We start from the raw sequence: 14,375 nt of genomic DNA, 5'->3' as shown, positions 1-14,375 counted from the left end.
TGATTCACTCCATATACGGCAATTTTGCTTGTTTACATTTCTGTTTAGATCAAAAGGTTCCTCATCAGACATATGGTGCCGCTGCACTATCTAAACCCTCTTTCCGGTATCCCAAGCATTAATTTTTAAAAGATTTAAATAATGAGCCGCCCAATATAATGCCCAATATACACCAAAAACTAATCGAGATAGAAATATAATTATACTTATATACATAGTCAAGATAACGAATTGAGCTAAATTTTGTCTGTTGGTTCGTCCGTGCAAGCTATAACTTGAGTAAAAATTAATAGATTGGTATTACAGATGAGAATCGGATCATTGCCACATCCACAACCTGCAGTTAATGGAAAACTTAAAAGGTGCTAGAACTAAGTTCCATATAGCAGACCTTAGAAGTAAGGAGCCTCTGTGGGCTGAAAATTTTTAAAAAGTAATAGGGATAAGGTAAATATCTCACAAACTATACGAGCTGTATCAACCAAACTTGCTAAGAAATTATTTTTTTGCCACAGTGTGAAAATGTCCCCCATATAACGGTTTTTTAAAAAATGCGATCACTAGCTAAATAAATCGTTAGAAACATAAAATTGTACAGCTAAGAGGGTTCTTAAAGATATCAAAGGAAGCGCTGTATAAATTGAACAATGGGCGTAGTACCGCTCATTTTTAGGTACAATCTCAATGAAATTTGGTGTTGTGCGTAAAATTATATTTGTATCCTTATGCTACAGTGACTACTTACCATATATAACAATTTTAAATTCCATCTGATTCTTTTACTTTCCAGTATACATATAAATCGATCATCATTGGTAACAAACTAAAACTTTGTACATAAAGCATATTTAAGATTTGCGTTTTCACGACCAAAAATAATCGAAATCGGACAATAGGTTTTGAAGTTCCCAGATGACGAATATGTGGACCTCAGTACCTATGGCTGACTTTTTACCAAAAATATCTTTCAATCTCTGAGATACCTTACCTAAAGTCAGATATCATCTTTTCTTTAAATAAGATATCGGCATGCCAAAAATGGATGACATCGGTTCAATACTTTCTTTAGCCCCTATTCCTAATAGAAAAATTTTCGAACTGCAGGTTGAGTTTATACCGTATATATCGGCGTATATGTTTAAAATGGATACGATTGGGACCATAATAACTTTAGCCCTCATATACCTAATATACGAATTTTAAACTTCCTGTTGAATTTATAGCGAATATATCGGTCCATTAGTAAGATGTCTTAGCACAATTAAGTTCACTTATAATCCAATATTATACTATACTGCTCCTTAATTTCTAAAATGTGTGTGTGATATTTTATTAAAATTAAGTAGATTTCAAAATAATGGGGTTAGTGTTGAATATGACTCGAATTGGGGTAGACCTTGGCCTAAACCTCATATCTCTAATGTAATGAATTCCAATTATTGAGTAATTCATAATTAATGTTGAATTCTAATCAGGGTTGCGAATTTTTTTAGGCAAAAATTTGGGATCAATAATTAAATTTTTATTTTTTAATCCCGATGTTGGGGTTTTTGTATTTTTTAATACGGTAGTTGGCATTAAAAATTCAAAAATCAATATTTTTTATCCGGTTTTTTGATTAAAAAATTTTTTTTTATTTATTTTTTAATCCGGTTTGTGGGATTAAATTTTTTTTTATCCCGTATTTGGAGTTACAAAAAAAAATTATTTAAACTATTCAACTATTTTTTAATGCACTATTTACAACCCTGATTCTAACTCAACATTTTTATACCCAGAATAGGTTATATTTACCACTAAGTAAACGTCGAAGAACCTATAAAATATGTATATAAACTAGTTCCTCAGTTTTCTATATATCGCAGAACCGCTGATATCGGATCACTATAGCAAACTGAACCATTAAAATCAAGTTCTTGTAAAATATTCTCATAAAAACATAAATCAGAGGTTCGGAAGTGGCTAAAGTATTCTATATAGGTATGTACGTTCCGTGTTTGTGGCATCTGTTTTCGGCTTTAACGATTGAAAGCAATTTGTTGTTGTTTGTCGGCAATTTTGCGGTCGATTCTTGATCAGCATGCAGAAAGTGGCGTATTGTTATTGACATCTGACGGACGCGAGCTGTTGGCTGACTTCCGTCGTCAAACGTCAGTGGGCCATTCGAGCGAGGTAGACGCGCCCGCTGGATTTACTCGTTTTGCTGCCACCGTGAGGCCAAAAGTCAAGTGAATTTGTTCTGCAGCTAACACAAGCAAATCCCATCCATTGCATTGGTATTGCGCGATTATGATGGTTATTGTTATAATAACTGTATTTGTTCGTACGGCTTTTTTCGTTGTTTTCCTTTCTATTTTAAATTGTTCCACACTTAAGCAGCCTTATCAGAATTTCAATAACCGCAGGCTTTGCTGCCGCTTTCTTTTCACGCGCTCTGCCTTTTGACATTCTCCTCTGTATGTTTGCTTATGATTTTTTTTGTTCGTTTTTATTATGCAGGCTAAGCCTTGATCGTAAATGATTAAAATACGAGTTAAGTACTTTGAAGCTTGTTAAGGATTCCGGGCAAGTGTGAACCCCAATGGCGAATAAAAAATGTTGAATTAAACGTGCCGTAATTTTTTTATGTCAAAGATTTAAGACTTGCCTTTTTCACTGTAGTTGTATTTGCCATTCCATCCTTGGCGCCTCTTATTTGAAGAATGCGTTTACAATAACAATACTTGTACAAACTTAAGACAGCCTAAGGATACATTATTAGTGAAATCCCCCTTGAAGATATGTGAACTTGGAGACAAATATTGTATGTATGTAAGTTGTCGATGAGGTCTGCTTGTTAACACTAGAGTAAATTGTTGACATTAACAATCAGGGTAAAATTGAGCTAATTTCGATAGACACCTTAACCAAGCCGTATGTATGTACATATATATAGTATGTGGGTTATGATATAGTTACATACTTCAGTAGGAATGATTATATTGGATTTAATAATTTCCTGCCTCCAAAAAGAACTTATCAGTGTACTACTACTATATATGAATGGAAGGTGCTTTTTTCGAAATGAAATTCATATTTTACTTATCAGAGAGTTCAGCACCCATCAGGATGGTTCATAGATGGTTTTTGTGATCACCTAAGTAAAATAATCTGCAAGACTTAGTCAATATCACATTTATACACCTCTGTTTGATGCTGTCTAACACTACATGCATGGGATGCAATCAAAACGAAAACGTAGCTCTTAGTATAATTAGTATTAGTACCTGGTACAATTACTATTAGCCCTGGCATACTTTACTTTCGTCGACGCTTAATTCTAAATGCTTCTTTGCAGGGTTCTTACAGCTTTCGTTGCAATCCAAACCTATGATAATAGAAAATTTATATTCCTTCCATTGAAATGATATCATTCACAACAAATTCACCCTTAATTAAAAAAATGCTACAAGAACTACCAATTTTTAATTTTAGTACTCTTACAACATGTTACGCAGTGCAAAATAGTTTTGTTAACCTTACGTGTTTGCAACCTCCAAATCTAATCGTGATAGATATAGTGCTATATATATTAAATTTAGCAGAATTCTTGAGTAAAAATTTAGATATCTTGCTTAAATTTGAAAGTTAGATCTTTGCCATGCCCATTAAATGCTGTTAATTGAGGAAAATGGAAAATACTATAACTAAGTCACACATTATGCTACAATACTAAATCGAAACAAGTATTAAATGCATTTGTTCTGAAGCATAATTTAGTTCAATACTAAATTAAATTAAATCAGTTCAGTCCTTTTCCAAGGCAGACATACATATGTAGGCAATTGAATTCGGCGCGTCATTTTGATATAGTTAGTCTTGCCATAAATTCTGTTACAAAGTTTACAATGCATACAGCGAGAACAAATTTACAGAAAAAAAAGTGCCTTCATTTTGTATTATAATTTGTATGCAGTGTCTACTCTTATATATATAATAATTAGTTCAGTGCAGGGATAAATTTAACTCTGGTTCAGTATTTGCTTTCGCTTAATAACAATGGAGTGGGTAGACAGTGCAGTGATAGCTTTACATACGCGTGGAACAAGTGCTAGTGAAATATATAAGCTTTTTATACCCTGAACAGGGTATATTAATTTTGCCACGAAGTTTGTAACACCCAGAAGGAAACGTCGGAGACCATATAAAGTATATATATAAATGATCACCGTGACGAGCTGACTTGATTTAGCCATGTCCGTCTGTCTGTCCGTCCGTCTGTATATACGCGAACTAGTCCCTCAGTTTTTGAGATATCGATCTGAAATTTTGCACCTGTACTTTTCTCACAAAGAAGCTGCTCATTTGTCGGAACCGCCGATATCGGATCACTATAGCATATAGCTGCCATACAAACTGAACAATCGGAATCAAGTGCTTGTATGGAAAACTCTTTCATTTGACGAGGTATCTTCACGAAATTTGGCACGGATTATTAGTTAAGGCAACAATGTAATCTCCGAAGAAATTATTCAGATCGGATGACTATAGCATATAGCTGCCATACAAACTGAACAATCGGAATGAAGTGCTTGTATGGAAAACTCTTTAATTTGACGAGGTATCTTCACGAAATTCGGCATGTATTATTATTTAAAGCATTATTCTAATCTCCGAAGAAATTGTATGGATCGGATGACTATAGCATATAGCTGCCATATTAACTGAACGATCGGAGTAAAGTGCTTGCATGGAACATTTTTTAATTGACGAGATATCTTCACGAAATTAGGCACGAGTTATTGCTTAAGGCAACAAATTATTCTCCACAGAAATTGGTCAGATCAGATCACTATATCATATAGCTGTCATACAAATTGAACGTTCGGAATCACGTTCTTGTAAGGGGCCTTTGTTTTTGTGAAGGGTATTATAGCTTCGGCGCAACCGAAGTTAACGTTTTTTCTTGTTAATATTTCAACAATGTTGGTTTACCGCAGTTTTCTCGTATGTCTACAGTTGGGGACAGAAAGACAAGTGGTCGTCCTCGCGTGGTTTGAACCAATTCAGCCATAAAAACTGTTGGCAAACGCATTTGTAGAAATCTCCTTAGAAAATAGTCAAAAGAAATGTATATATCGACCAGATCAATGACAAGACTTATTCGAAATGATCTCCACATGAACGCCTGCTATCGGTCAACTGAAGATCTTTTGACAACCCAATTGAAGCAAATTAGGCTCAGTAGATGAAAAATTGTTCAAAAATTGTTGAAGAAGTTTTTAATAAACAAATCGACAAAATCAGAGTAGCTGAATCGCTGTATTATCGTTTAATGTTTATAACGTCCTGACCTTGTAACAGAACTTATGGCAGTATTAAATATATTAATTTTTATCAGTTACTTTATGTATTATCTGCATTCGCCAAACAAAATCAACTTGCGAAATAACGGACACCCTAATGTACATAGACTTATATTTAGTATCATGAATGTATTTAATTGCGTACATATGTATATGAACGAAATTATACACTTACAATTGCATTTATATCGTTATAAAGTCGTTCAGGCTGCACGTGCCTTCAAAATCTTCGCTGTAGCCGACGCTGCGAAAGACCTGTGTGTCAATATTTACGACAAGTTTGGCTTTAAAACTTGTTTTTAATGAAAAATACTTCATTAAAAAAATAATTTTTAAGCACATTTTTGAATGAAGAAAAATCGAAGGAGATGATTATTATAATAAACAAGTGGTAGGAAACCAACGCGGAGGATATCAAAATATATTTCAGCTCGAGCGTAAAGTACCGAAGTGGGAGTGACTGAAAGTTTGTGCGCAACAAACACTTGGTTAGCTTTGTGTGCTACGTAAAATTTCATGGCGCCAAAGTGGTAAGTTACCCTTTAATCAGATTCTATTTATTTACACCAAATGTACAAGTGTGCCATCCCTCCCTTTATCTACGTCGACAGCATTGGTGCCAGCATCGGGAACACTGACATCAAACATTATAACAATAACAACTATACTTCAATAGCACTTTTTATATGTAAAAGGAAGCCACCCTGATTTAGAAATCGAAAGAATGATATTTTAAAATTTCAAATAATTGAATAATTTTCATTAATTTATAAATTATATTGTCTAGAAGTGGGCAATGTGGAAGTAAGCAATGCACTTAATTTTAGGAATATATTCAGTAATTCTTTAACCCATGTATGTATATACCTATTTAATGTTTAGATTCCTATAAATATGATGAATTATATGAATACGAGATCTAAGTTTCTGTAGCTCACGTCAAGTGACTCTATAAACTAGCAAGACAGGGTGTGTCTTCTTTTTTATTGTCATTAAGGTAAACATGGAATTGTTTTGGCATAATATTACCAATTAAATTGTTCTTATGTACATATAAATGGTATGTATATTTTGTAAACCTCAATTCAGTATAATTCAGCCATCAACTAAAACAATCAAGAAAAAAGAAAAAACGTTACCTTCGGTTGCATCGCAGCTATGTAGATTTTCACAACCAAAAATGTTTCTATACAAGAACTTGATTTTGATCAGCTCGTATTATATGCTATAGTGGTCCGATCTGAACAGTTTATTCGGAGACTATTTCGTTGATTTGAATAATTACCGAAGCCGAAACTCACGAAGATATCCCGTCAAATAAAAAAAGTTTTTCTTACAATTACTAGACTTGATCAATCAGTTTGTTTGCTATATGCTATAGTGGTCCTATATCCTGACAAACTGAGGGACTAGTTTACTTCTATACAGACAAACATACGGACGTGGCTAAGCAAACTCATCTCGTCACACTGATCATTTATATACAAGTATTTACATATTGGGGGTGTTCAGGGCATAAAAAGTAACGCATTATAATAAAAATGTTTGTTTAGTTGTATTAACTCAACGGGCAACAGTATTAAACAAAATTTTATTATTGGGGAAAACAAAATTCATTCAAGATCCAGGAAACACCCCTAATTATCCAAAAGTGATTGTTATCCAAAACAGATCTGCGCGAAAATCATCATTGTTCTATATTTTTTTTAAACAAAACGAAACCGTCGATAGATGTCGATATCGATGTCTGCTCGCTAACGCTTGAAAAAGGTCGGCTCACCATGTCTCACTATAAATATAACGACCTGATTCTTCAACAAAAACCATATAAACGAGAGATGTCGAAAAAGATGTGACATTGACTATTTACACAGATCCCCAGATTAGACGTGACTTCTTCTTCTTCATTTTTAGGTTTCCTTTTTTGAGTTGTTTGAAATACAAAGTGTGCGTTAGCAATCGTCGGAGCTTTGCTAAGATCAAAGCAAACATTTGCTCCGAAACAACCGTTATACACTGAGCTGCTCGAAATAGTAATCGAAATGCAACATAAATTTTCTGTGGCTAACAAGTACTCTTCTACTCTAGATTTCATTACTATAAAATTAATTCGTTGACCAAAAAGCTGTTAAATTTTTTTTTCAAACTGGCATCACCGCCATCTCCATCTTCACCCCCCACAGTGCCTTTCAAATGGCTTTGACAGCAGGAAAGGCCCGCAAAGTATCGTCACAATTTTATGTATTTATTTACACACGATAACACAAATGCATATATACTATTACATTTCAGCACATACATATATACATACATATATCGTAAATATTTATATGTTTGTAAATATACGTTAGATGGTATATATTCGCGCAAGCTTTTAAATAAACATACTCACTTATGAATAAGCTTATTTTACCACTAATGTGTTAAGTAATATAGACACACATACATATTCACCGATTTACCCATATTTATACATATTTACATATAACTTACATATAATATTACACATACATATGTGGATTGATTATTTGCAAAACTACGAGTATATTGGCTAAATAAAACTGCTTCCAATAGATTCCACAATGCTTTAATAATATAATAATAACAATAACTGATATGTATGGTGTACCAAAACATATTGAAGACATGGCTTTCTTCAACGTACTGACAATCGAGTTTTAAAAACAAGTCGGTACCATCTTCAACGACGTGTATTCATTATTTGTTAGACATTAAAACAAAAACAAGAAAAAATGTTAACTTCGCCTGAATCGAAACTATAACACGCTTCACAGATGCATTTAAACCATAGAAGATAACTTGTCAAATAAAAAAGTTCTCCATACAAGGGCTTAATATTGACCGATCAGTTTGTATGAAAGCTATATCCTATAATAGTACGATATCGGCGGTTCCGCCCAATGCGCAGCTTAACGAGGTTAGAAGGACGTGTGCAAAATCTCAGATCGACACCTCGAAAACTAAGGGACGAGTTCGCGCATATACAGACGGAAAGTCAGACATGGCTAAATCGGCTCAGCTCGTTACGCTAATCATTTACATGTATATAAATATATACTTTATAGGGTAACTGACGTTGCATTCTGGGCAAACATACTGCGGTTTCTTTTCTCGCTAACGCTTACGTCGTGAGAAGAGCAGAAAATTTTGCACTTTTTTCAGGTTAGAAGGCAACATTCTAAAAAAAGAACAAACAACTTTGACAGTTCGGGCAGAGGGCAGAGTAAATGTAACATTTTTGTGAGAAAAGAAAACGCTATTAATATACCCTGTTCAGGGTATAACATGATATCCTTAATTTTGAGAGACAATCATATGCTAGACCGATATAGTTTTACTGTCTCTTACTTTGATAATTTTTATTACTTTTATCTATTCCTTGTAGCTTTGATAACTAAGAACGGGGAATAAGTCTTAAGAATACAGTAGCTGCGGACGCAATACCAAGCCCAATTAACACATCCATGCCACCGAATTTATTCATATGTGACACACTGGATTGTCTTGGGTAATTTCTTCAAAAAGGACCGATTTGTCAAGAGCTCTCTCTTCAGTCTTCTTCCTCTTTTTAAGATGGTAGACGAAATTTACTTTACCCACATTCAAAAATATGGACGTTAAAATTTGTTCAGTTCTCAAATGACTGTTGATTGAACTCCGAAGTGAAATGATGGAGTCAATTTTCATTAGCTCCACTGCTGAGAATTATAAATTATCTGTATGTTTTTTATGGATTGAGAGCTCGCCGGACACTGAATGTGACTAGAACTTTCACATAACCGAATATTCATGAACAATGTGTCCATCTTAAGAGTGTCAACAATCTGAATCAAGAATGCCAACAAAAACAAGGAAGGACCAAATATGTAAGAATTTCCCAAGAGAAGTTGGAAGCGTCTTGCATTAATCTACATAGAGTTCTGCTATAACTTCGTAAGATTTGCTTGCGGGGCTTAATGGTCCGTAGGAATATTTCTGCGTTCGACTTTAAACCTACCTCATTCGGGTATGTAATTCTGTCAGAATTTACATATGTATTGTACATAAGTATATAGAAACACATACCCACTTGTGTTCAATTTGTTGCTTTTTGTCTTTGAAACAAACTTTTGCAAAATATTTGTACTGCATTTGCGCGCTTCTTAGAGGCTTGATTCATTTTTAGGCTTACAAATGGCTCCGCAAACAGACATATGCATAGTACATAAATACAGACAAACATACATACATATGTACATTCATGCATGGATAAATGCGTAAATATTTATTGCTTCTTTAATTGTTTTGAGTTTTTATGGATTCAAACAAAATTAAATGGAAGCCATCAAAGTACAGCATAATCAAAGACTGTCTTCTATTACACATCCTTGTGCATAAGACCAGTTGTACACACATATGCACGTAATGTATGCACTCTAGATGTATGGTATATAATTATGTGAGTATTATGAGAACTCGACTTTTTGCATTAAAAATTTGTATTTCTTTCTATATTAACTCGTCATTGTTCTGTATTACTTAAGAAGCTTTCGCAATACCTTCTGTGTGGGAGATGCTGGAAGAAATAGGTAGTCGGTTAGAAAATATCTGTTAGCCGAAACCACAGTCCATTTTGTGCCGATCAGTGTAGAACAGTGTGCAATAGTTCTTTCTACAGGTAACACTGACTAGATTTGCTCAAGTTTTAATTTCAGGGAATAACAAAGCACACGTCAATATAAAAAAAATTTTGTTTTCATACTCACGGTTTTAAATATTAGGTGGTGCATGTTCACTTTAAACGGCTCTGATTTATGACTAGTGTGAATGCAGCGAGTTGTGTTTGGTAGACTTAAGTACTATAATTTGCATTTTACTTGTTATCGGCGTTGCTAATTTTGTCGTTCAAAAATTTTGAATTAAAAATTCAATTTTAAATTTGTAATCCCAAAATCGGAATTTCAATCCAAGATGTAGGGATTAATAACTGAAACATTATAATTAAAAGCAAGTAATATAAATAATATAAAAAACTAAACTATGTTAATATTTTTTTTAAATTAACTTTTCCTTTCCAAAATGTTAGAACACGAAGTAGGTAGAATATATGGCTATATATACATGTATAAATGATCAGGATGACGAGACGAGTGGAAATCTGCTTGACTGATTTCAACCAAATTCGGTTAGTGAAATTCCTCTGACATTCCTATACTACAGTGCAAATAGGCGAAATCGGACAGTAACCTCGCCTATTTCCCATATAACATAATTTGAAATAGCATCTGGTACTTTCAGTTTCCAGTATGCAAATCAAGAACCAATAAATGTATCTGGATAAAAATTTGCACGAATAATGCCTTTAAAGTATGCCACTTTGGGATCAACAACTGTCAAAATCAAACCGAAACGTTTCAAACCCCTAAGTACCGAATATTTGGACTCCAGTACATATAGTTGACTTCTTACCGAAAATACTAGTCAATATGTTAGATATATAATTGAAATTCAGGAAGGATTCTTTCCGGATAATAGTATGTATGTCAAGAATGGGTCAATACTTCCCTTAGCCTCCATATACCTAATATAAAGGTTTTTGAACTTTCGGGTGACTTTATACCGCATGTATCGGCCAAAATGTGAGTTATCTTAATAAAATTGAGAGAGTGCGTTTTACTCATGACCGTGTATCGGGCGAAAACTTGAACTTACCCCCCAAATAACTACTTTTCGATCATCCGGCAGACTACTCCATATGATTGGTGATGGTATGTGATGAACCTTAATAAAACCCTCGAAGCATTTTATTAGGCTGTGACATGTTAGTAGTATGTGGTCTTGGCAAAAATTGATAATATCGGGTCAGAACTACCCCCAACACCTATATTCTACTTATGAAATGCATGCAAAATGCATAATTTGCAAAAAAAAAAAATATATATCGTATAAAACGTCAAATTTTAAAAAGCATATGCACAATTGGCATCCAACAGTGGAACATCCGCTTTCGCAATTTCATTTAAATAATTTTTATTATTATTATCAAAGAAACATTTTCCCCCAATAATAATATATCTTACAGATTGATCGATATTTTCGGCAAATAGTCAGCCATACGCACTGCGGTCCACATAATCGGTATGTGTGGGCTTGAACTTTTGGACAAAGTTCTTCAAAGAGACTATATGTGCAAAGTTTTATCCAAAAATTTTCATTGGTGCTTGATATGTGTACTGGAAATGGGAAGAATAATAAAGAATTAAAAATTGTGCTATATGGGAAGTAGGCGCGGTTGTAATCCGATTGCGCTATTATATGGGTAGTCGGCGCGGTTATAATCTGATTTCATCCATTTTTACACCGTAGGTAAGGGTTCTTATAATATTTGCTTTAAGCGAATTTTATTGATATAGCTTTATTGGTTAAGGAGACATACATGAAACCTTTTAGAGAGCGGGATCACGCCCATTTGTAAACAATTTTTAGCCCACAGGTGCCCCTTTCTACTGCAATACGCTGTACCAAATTATAAGTTAATACCATAATTTGGTGCTTAGTTATGGAATTTTAAAGGAAATTTTTGATTATTGGCGAATAGTGGGTGTGGCAGTGGCCCGCTTACGCCCATCTACGAACTTATCCTTACTTTTTTTAGCAAGGAACATGTACAAAGTTTCTTAAGATATCTCAATTTTTTCTAAAGTTATCGCTTGCTCGGACGGACAGACTGACGAACAGACACTCACTTGGATTTCCACTCGTCTCGTCATCCGCATCATTTATATGTATATAAACCTATATCTAACGCCTTTATTTTTAGGTGATACAAACAACCGTTAGATGACAAAAACTAGTTTACTCTGTAGTAACATGTTGCCAGAGTATAATTACAATTTCTTCATTTTCTGCAGCCAACTTTACTTCTAAAGTCAAAATCGAATTTTTCAACGCTCAGCGTTGCTGCGTTTATTTAAGTATGTGTCATACAAAATCTATGGACGTGAGGAATTTATGACAGTAATAATTTAAATACTACAAAATATCGCGACTGGCAACCCTGCTTTGCAAAAGAGCAATCAGCACACTCGTTTCGACGAGAAAAATCCAGTTTTCGTAGATATCCTATCGTACGGTCTGTAGAATCGGACGGTAGAAGCGGTGGTGAGTATTCATTTACATTGCGCTCTCATTATATAGGTCGTATCAGCTGATTCTGTCTACGGTTTTGCGTCGGTGACTGTTTCCAACATTATTCGCATTAGTTATTAAAAAAACTAGCGAATGTAATAGCTATAAAAATGAAAAATCGCTCCTCCGCTCATCACTAACAACTGCAGACTATCTATCGCTATCGGCGAAGCCCAGATTATCAGACCGAATAGGAATGCGAATAATAATTTTGAATGACGATAATCTGCCACTGTCATTTTGTAGTGCAATACTAACTGTTTTGGAATATTGTTGAAAGATTGGATTAAGGAATTTTGTAATATTTCAAGGCGGTGCGATTTTTGAAGAATTCTTTAATGTTCAAAGCAATGATTTTAAATTTTAAATTTTGCTCTGTTTAAGTTTGTATTCAAAATGTGAATCAACCTACACTTAAATGGTTTGAAAGTATTTAAAATTATTTTCTCTCATTATTCCAATGCAACCAGCTGAGTTCCAAGTGTCGCATGGCACAGCTGCCACTTAAAATTTGTGCTAGTAAAAAAAGAATTATGTAAATTGGAACAAATTGTTGCTGCCTTTGCAATCAATGTATTCGGAAATTGCCTTTTATTTGTCGTACTGATAATTTAACCTAAAAACGACATGCAAGCAACTGGTCACAAACTTAATAACTAATCCAGCAGTTACATATTCAGTGTTAAAAACATTTGAAGAGCAAGAACTAAAGATTTCATTCGAACAAAATTTCTGCATACATATATCGAATTTGATACAAAGGATTACAATAGGAAAGGACATCTGTAGTTTTAATAGGCTGATTTCTCGTGAAGCCACTAGAGACCTCTGCTAGCGACCCTTGTCCGATGTGATGCCCAGAACTCCTAAGTATGGATCAAAAAGACCGTCGTATATAAACAAAACGCCTAGAGCCTGTCACAAATTTATTGAGGCGGCTAAAATCAATTCCAACCAATTCGCCGGGTTCGTAAAAAGTATGACAACCGAGATGCTTCAACCTTAGTCTGGCGAAAGCCGAAAAGTGGAGTAACTTGCAATGCAACTTTGACAAGTTGTGTTCTCCAAAATCTTTAGCCTCACCGCGTGAGTGCCAATGGGACAGTGTCCAGTTAGGACGCCGAGAGAAGAGAAGTGAAGTGAAGAGAAAAGAAGAGAGCTTATTCCTCCAACCTTCGCCTTGAGACTCGATCCATTCGTGAAAAAGTTCATTGCGCCTATTCTTCAGCGACTCCGACCTTCCCACATATCTCTTGGAGGTATGCTATATATATGTAAAATAGCATTAAATGTTATCGTTGGTGTTGTACGTACGCTTTACCAAGCGCCTTCCATCAGACAAATACACCACAGAACAATACTGGCAACAAGCAGCAATTTTATATTAGAAAGCTTTGCATTCATAATTTCACTAGAATATTTTGATCTCCAATAAAATACTTGATAAACTAAAATTAACAAATTGAAATATTTTCCATTAGGAGCTCATGGCTCACGATACATTCAAAATAATTCCGCAAATTGTATATATATACCTACATACATTTGTTTGTATATAAGTAAATATATAAGTTACTATTGTTATATCTATATATAAGTATGTTATATATGTAAGTTTGTCACTGATCTCAAAACTTAATGAAAATTAAGATGCTATATTAAGCTGAATAAGCCAGAGTGGCATCAACCAATGTCGGCTGCTCACCACAAGAATTATTGTCATGCAAAAATATTTTCCATGTTCGCCAAAAGTCCCTTGCCAACTTACGTATATGTACGTACATGAATATTTTTTTACTAGCGCCAATACGGCAGTAAATTAAAATCAAATAAAGTAGTCGT

At 34.3% G+C, this 14,375-nt stretch overlaps 1 protein-coding gene across 1 annotated transcript in view; it reads left to right on the top strand.

Annotated features, from left to right (window-relative positions):
• LOC106624577 (uncharacterized) overlaps positions 1–14,375 on the top strand; it is a 36,500-nt gene that overhangs the window by 992 nt on the left and 21,133 nt on the right. The window lies entirely within an intron of this gene.

Source organism: Bactrocera oleae, chromosome 3 (assembly GCF_042242935.1).
Source record: "Bactrocera oleae isolate idBacOlea1 chromosome 3, idBacOlea1, whole genome shotgun sequence".
Lineage (NCBI taxonomy): Eukaryota > Metazoa > Arthropoda > Insecta > Diptera > Tephritidae > Bactrocera > Bactrocera oleae.
Note: the sequence above shows the minus strand (reverse complement) of the source record. Positions and strands in the feature narration are given on the sequence as shown.